This window comes from Emydura macquarii, unplaced genomic scaffold (genome assembly GCF_026122565.2).
Source record: "Emydura macquarii macquarii isolate MOO-44397 ecotype Brisbane River unplaced genomic scaffold, CSIRO-AGI_Emac_v2 contig_3546, whole genome shotgun sequence".
Taxonomy (NCBI): Eukaryota; Metazoa; Chordata; order Testudines; family Chelidae; genus Emydura; species Emydura macquarii.
In genome coordinates this window covers 1-6448 of record NW_027133683.1, presented here as the reverse complement: position 1 = coordinate 6448, position 6448 = coordinate 1, and the positions used below count along the sequence as shown (strand labels likewise).

The following is a 6448-nucleotide window of genomic DNA, read 5'->3' as shown; positions in this document are numbered from 1 at the left end:
ATCTTCATTTTCAGAAAGGGGAACTGAGAGGCAGAAATAGCAAAGCTGAAAATTTTCACAAAAGCTCAAGGGAGAGACCCCAAGTTTTTAAGGGTATTTATGATCAATTTAGTGTATTTCAGTATTTAGGATAAAAGGTATTCATCAGAATGGCTCCTTCTGACCTTGAAATCAGTGAGATTTTGGTACCTAGGTGCTTTTGAAAATTCTAATAGGCCCATAAACACTTTTATAAATCTTGTCTGAGGTGACCAAATCCTATTGAAATGGAATGTGAGTTGAGCACACAATGCTCTTTGGCTGCTTTGGAAATCCCATCCCAAGAGACTGGGCCAATCCCTCACAGACAGTCTGTGGCAGAGCTGGAAAATGAACATTGATCTGCCAAGCCCTCAGACCTGGCTATTTTCCCCATCACCATCCTTTTTCTTTTCACTAAGCCCTTCATTTACATCTTCTTCATTTGCCCTTTCTTTAATCTGTATCTCATTCCTTTTCCCAAGGGATTAACAGCCATGAAGCCAGTGAGATTGGGGAACCGCACAGCACTCATGGAATTCACCTTGCTGGGTTTTGGAAATGGTCCAGCTCGTCAGATGATCTCCTTTGTGATATTCCTGGTGATTTACACAGTAACTATGATGGGGAGCATCTTCCTGGTCCTCCTCATTAGAGCCAGCTCTCTCTTCCACACCCCCATGTACTTCTTCCTCATGAACCTGTCACTCTTAGATCTCTGCTACTCCTTCACCTTTGCCCCAAGAGCCATGGTGAGCTTCCTAGCAGGGAACAAAGCCATTTCCTACAACAGGTGCGCCACCCAATTCTTCTTCTTCATTCTCTTCCTCACCACCGAAGGATTCCTCCTGGCAGCGATGGCCTATGATCACTACACCACCATCTGCAACCCGCTCTGGTATCCCGTCACCATGTACAAATGGGTTTGCGTTCAGCTGGTGGCAGGGTCGTAAATCTGCGGCTCTGTGAATTCCATGGTGCAAACAGGCTGCACCTTTATGCTGAGCTACTGTGGGTCTAATGAGATTGATCATTTCTGCTGTGATGGCCCTCCCCTGATTAGTCTGTCCTGCAGCGACACGTATGTCAATAATCTTGTGATGTTTATCCTATGCCTCCTCATCATAGCGACACTGCCCTGATTGTGCTCATCTCCTCCATCTATATCATCTCCACCATCCTCAGGATTTGCTCTGCCGAGGGCAGACACAGAGCCTTCTCCACCTGCACCTTCCACATGGTGTATCAGTGTTTTCTACCTTCAACATTTCCATGTTGAATCCTTTCATCTACAGCTTTAGAAACAAGGATGTGAAAGAGGCTTTGAGAAAGACTATGGGCCACAAAATCTTCCAAAAATTAACCTTCCCATTGAACATACAGACAGAACAGAGGGTGTCAGGGTTCTTCTTAATTTGCACAAAAAATCTGGGGTAAAAAGAAAAACCAAATTATGACAAACGGTTTCATTGTTTTTCTTCCTTATTTTCTGTCCAGCTGTGACACAATGAGTTCTCGAGATATGTGGGTGGACATGTACACAACAGCTCGCTGGTCTTTCTCTCTGGTTTTGGCTCCCTCCATCTCTCCTCTTCAAGGTGTTGCACTTGGATGAATAAAAAGAGTCATGGGCAAGGTGGAGGGGAGGGAGGAAAGGAAGAATGAGAGAAAGTGAACGAGAATGGCTCTATCCCTGCTCATTAGTGCACTCACCCAGAATGTAGAGACCTTGGGTCTGGACCCCACCATCTCCAGTGAAGCTTTAGTTATTTATTCAATATGGCAATGCATCAAAAGAGACCCCCAGCATGAGAACATCCCATAGCCTATTGGTTAGCGCTATGGGATGGTGGCAGAGCCTTGTTCAAATCACGTCTTGCCTTCAGCAGATGGGGAATTTGAACCAGTGGACTCCCACATCTGAGGTGAGTACCTGGACTACCGGGCTAAAAGCAACAAGAGAAGACTTCCTTCCCATCCCCCAGCCCTTTGCAAGAAATGCCGTAGGCACCAGACTCCAGGAACGGATTCACAGCAGAGGATCCTGAACAGAAATCCCTGAAAGGGGCAGGGCTTAGCACAACCCTCTCTCCTTGGTAACTCACATTGCCTAGCTAAGATGAGGGGCCACCCAGTGTGCTTGCTTTGCAAATCCTGTTCTCAGACAACTATCTCCCTGCATTCCTTGCATGGGAAGACTCAGCACCTAACTAAGGTTTTGTGAATCCCAGGGATTTTCAAGGCACCTAGAAGTTAGTAGTCATGACTCTGATCATCACGACAGCTAAATCCCTCTGTGAATCTAGGCCGAGGTGCGTGTGCACAGCCAGTGTGACAGTGCTCAGTGTGTGAGCGTGTGTGTGTGCACAGAGGGTAGGAGAGCAAACCGAGTGTGCGTGCGGGGAGGCTGCCGCCCATCTCTGCCCTTTTTGTGCAGCTGCATTTCAAGAGGGTTACCTGGGCAAAGGTGGTCTCACTCTTACCTCCAGAGATCCATGTCCTGATCTCCTGTTCTCTGCTGGCAGTGAAGAACAAACCCGGTGATGGCCAGAGACAGACTCTTGTGCAGCTGGGACTGAAGTCTGGATGACGTCGTATTTGTATGTAATGGACCTCGCCCCCTCCCAGAGCGAGGCTAGAACCCAGGAGTCCTAGCAGCAGGTTCTGACACCCTCAAGCCCACTTGGAGTTGTCGGGATAAACAATTCGTTTGAAGGAAGAGCTGGGCAAATCTGCGAGTGGAATTGTGTGATGGGGTTGCTGTTGTGATGGGGTGGAGGGCAGGGCATCGCCCCGTTCACATTGGTGGTGACCTTGGAGGCTTTGCATCTTCCTCTGCTGCATGGGGCATGGGTCACTCGCCAAGGTTCTCTGCGTGTCTCTCACTTCATCATTTCCATGCCGTCCATCCCTGCCAATCTCTGTCTCTGGCACATCATTGTTTAGTCTCCTGTGGGTGGTCCTACTTCGGTCTAGTTTCAATCGGTGGGTTGGGTTGGTGGCCTGGGATGTAAAGACGTTGAGACCCAGTGATCTGGTGTTCCCCATCTGGCCTGAAACTCTGACCCAGGAGTGATGACAATCCATCTCTCCCTCCTCGAACTCACGGGACGCTGCTGCCTTCTGAAAGCTGGAAAAAGCCGACTGGCCAGGATAAAACCGGACACATGTTTTCCCTTTGAAGGCCCTTCTCAAAGGCTTTCTGACAGTCCAGTATACTATATCTGTCAGGGTTTAAGCATGTAATGTAAGTTCATAGACGTATTTAGGCCTGTGTATCTGCCTGAGATGGGATTCTGGGTCTCTGGGCCAGCCTGAAAGTTAAATTACATGTGATACACATGTTAGCAAAGAACAAAGACACAGTGTGTTCCTTTTGCCTGCCCGTCATGAGATGAGTTTTTCTTTAGTTCTGTGAAAAGAGAAGGGATGTGGTTAAAATGTTTCAAGGCGTAGCGAAGGTGTGATCTACCAATGCACAGGTGAAGGAAAGCTCTGACTCCTCTTCAAGACAGACACTAGAGCAAGGCCAAGCAAGTGGCCAGAATCTCCTTTTAAAGGTGATCTGCAAAGAAGGCGGCTCTGAGGGAGACCCTGCTGGGGGGCAGTAGGGGCTTCTGGTCTGGCCCAGTCTCCAGGGACAGGCCAGTCGGGGGGATGGATAACGGGCGCTACAAAAGAACTGTAAAGGACTGTTTTATCTTTTCTTGTTTCTTTATGTAAGAGAAAAAAAAAGCCCACCCAAAATATTTTAAAGCGTTTTTTGTTTCTTTTCAACTCAGACAGATCCAGTCCTTAATTTGTGCCACACCAGTTATGGGAGTAAAAAATCATTTGAGCCCTGGCACCTCTTTCATTAGAAATTAAGCACTGGCCAGCTCGATCTGTGCATCTAACAATCTATCCTCACAGTCACTTCTTACATTTATCTCGCTGTCTGCCTGTCTGTCGAAAATATAAATCTGCTTTTTGCTGCAGGACAGTATGAAAATGTTCCTCTCTTAACAATTTAGGCCTTAGCAACTGGCATAACTTGACCTGGCTATTAAAGTGACATAATTAAACCAGTGTGTGGACAAACTTACTTTGGTCTCAAAGAAGCTGATATCAGGTCAACTAAAACCTATTACTAATTGATTTAAACTAACTCAGAATAATCTGGTTTAATCTGAATTAAGAACATCCACCTCACTTTTTGCTTTCCTTTAACTATCCATTTAAATTCATAGCTTGCGTTATACTGGGGGAGGCTGAAATGGGGATGCTGTAAAGTAGGGTCTTCTCTGGTTTTACTGGGGCATTACGGGGAGGGCTGGGAGATGCTTACTGCAAGCTCTAACAATTGCACTGATGAGGAGGCGGGGTGGAAATCCCTTCCTGACCCCTGCCGATGGCCATCTGAAACCCTGAAGCATGAGCTTTGGGAACGTGGAACTTTTACTGCCCCCACCATCACAAACAACCACCTCCTACAATCCCACTTGGAAATTTCTCCACCTCGCTCTTTAAGTTGCTCGCCCACAACTCTGACTAGGAGGCTCTTGCAGAACCTTCCTGTTCTGATGGTTAGAAACCTCCTGCTAATTTCCTGCATAACTCCTGTCGACTGCCACCAAATTTCCAAGTAAGTGCAGACCAGGGCTTAGTCACTGATGTGCTTTTGCAAAAGGTGGGCCTCACTATGTGACAACCGGCAGCCAGAGGCGTATTGCAGCAGGTCTCAGATGATCACACAGCAGTTGAAGGACTTGACAACCAGGTGGAAGAAGTCCATGAAGTCCACCAGGAAACAGAAGTAGGGTTGGGTGTGGAAACTAGGAAGGACCTGGTCTCCCGATTGCTCGCCACATTGGTCAACATTTTGGGGATGACATTGCTGGTGAGCGGGACCTCCAGGAGGTTGGGGATGAAGGGATATAATGGGCTGGTGAGTCTGCAGAAGAAGACCCGGAGATTCTGGCTTTGCGATAAGCTTGTTATTTTATGTAAAGCATTCAGACCACAGAAGGGGAGAGTAATTCTAGTGCACCAATTGTAGTTTTATTTGACTTTATTTAATAGCCAGGGAAAGGAGAGAAATGGGGGTAGTGTCAGCTTCTGATACCAGTTTGGTGTTAGCCTTAAACCCTATCCATAACCCTAACCCATAACCAGCTGGAATTTAAGCAGGAGTTCATCTTTAAACCTTGAATGGGGCCAATCTGATGTTTAAAGTGAAGAATGGGCTGAAGTGGCTTGTGGGATCAGGGTCATTGCACAGAATACTCAAAGTGAGTATTAAATTCATAATCACAGGTGTTTGCACCACATCGTCCAAATTACATGTAAATTCTCAGACATCTATTGATATCAATAGATATAGGACAAATTAAAGCAGTTGAGAATTGGCCCCTTGATTTTTCAGGAACCTGAGTGTGAAACTTCCATTTATTTAGAGAAGCAAACCAGAACATATTTAAAATGTATCCAGTGCAAACAGCTCAAAGTTCAAACACCGAATCCTTATGATGAGCTCTTTGTAAATGAGCGATGGAGTAAGATACAGTCATAAAAAAATCCTCGTTAAATAATATTTAATAAGGAGTACTTCTAAGAAAATCATGATCTGAACACAGACAATCATTAACAGGAAAAGAAGCTCAATAATTTGCATAGAATAATTGTTATCTAGCTACCCAGCTAACATAATCCAAAATCAAATAGAAATCTATCATTATGGGGTTGTGTGTTAAGACAAGGAACGGTCCTATTTGCCCGTGTCTCTGTCTAATCACGTTCTTTCTCTGTCATATATGTAATGAACACAACCATGCACAAAGATGGTATCCTAATACTACTAACAGATCAACCTCTGAGACCTTTCTCAGCTTGTAAGTGAGTAGATCGACTCGCGATGGTTTATGGAATAACAGATCAGAGCATGTGATGGCACTTTTCCACCTATACCCAGGCTAGAACATAATGACCGCAGACAAGTAACTTACACCAGGGTTTAGGTCTTTACTGAGTGCAGAGACTTTGGACCAGAACCTCATCAGTGTTAAACTGATGATTGCAGTGGGTCTAGTCTACCTTGGTGGTGATCTCGATGAGTTGGGAAATCAGACCCTTACATCTCCATCATACTCACTTTCTCCAGGGAACTCTCAGCCAAATCTGGATGATTTGTGTATATAGGCTATTGGCCAAATCCTAATCCCTTTGAAGTGAGGGGCTAAACCCAAGTGATTTCCATGGAATCCAAATTTGGTCTTAATATGCCGAGTGGTGGAGCCTCCATCCTTAGAGATTTTTAAGTCCTGGCTTGACAAAGCCCTGGCTGGGATGATTTAGTTGGGGTTGGTCCTGCTTTGAGCAGGGGTTTGGACTAGATACCTCCTGAGGTCTCTTCCAACCCTCATCTTCTATGATTCCATGATTCTATGAGTTC

General features: G+C 45.7%; 1 pseudogene; it reads left to right on the top strand.

The window, feature by feature from the left end:
- The first annotated feature begins 515 nt into the window (after positions 1–515).
- Positions 516–1455, top strand: LOC137145544 (olfactory receptor 9S13-like; annotated as a pseudogene).
- The last annotated feature ends 4993 nt before the right edge of the window (positions 1456–6448 follow it).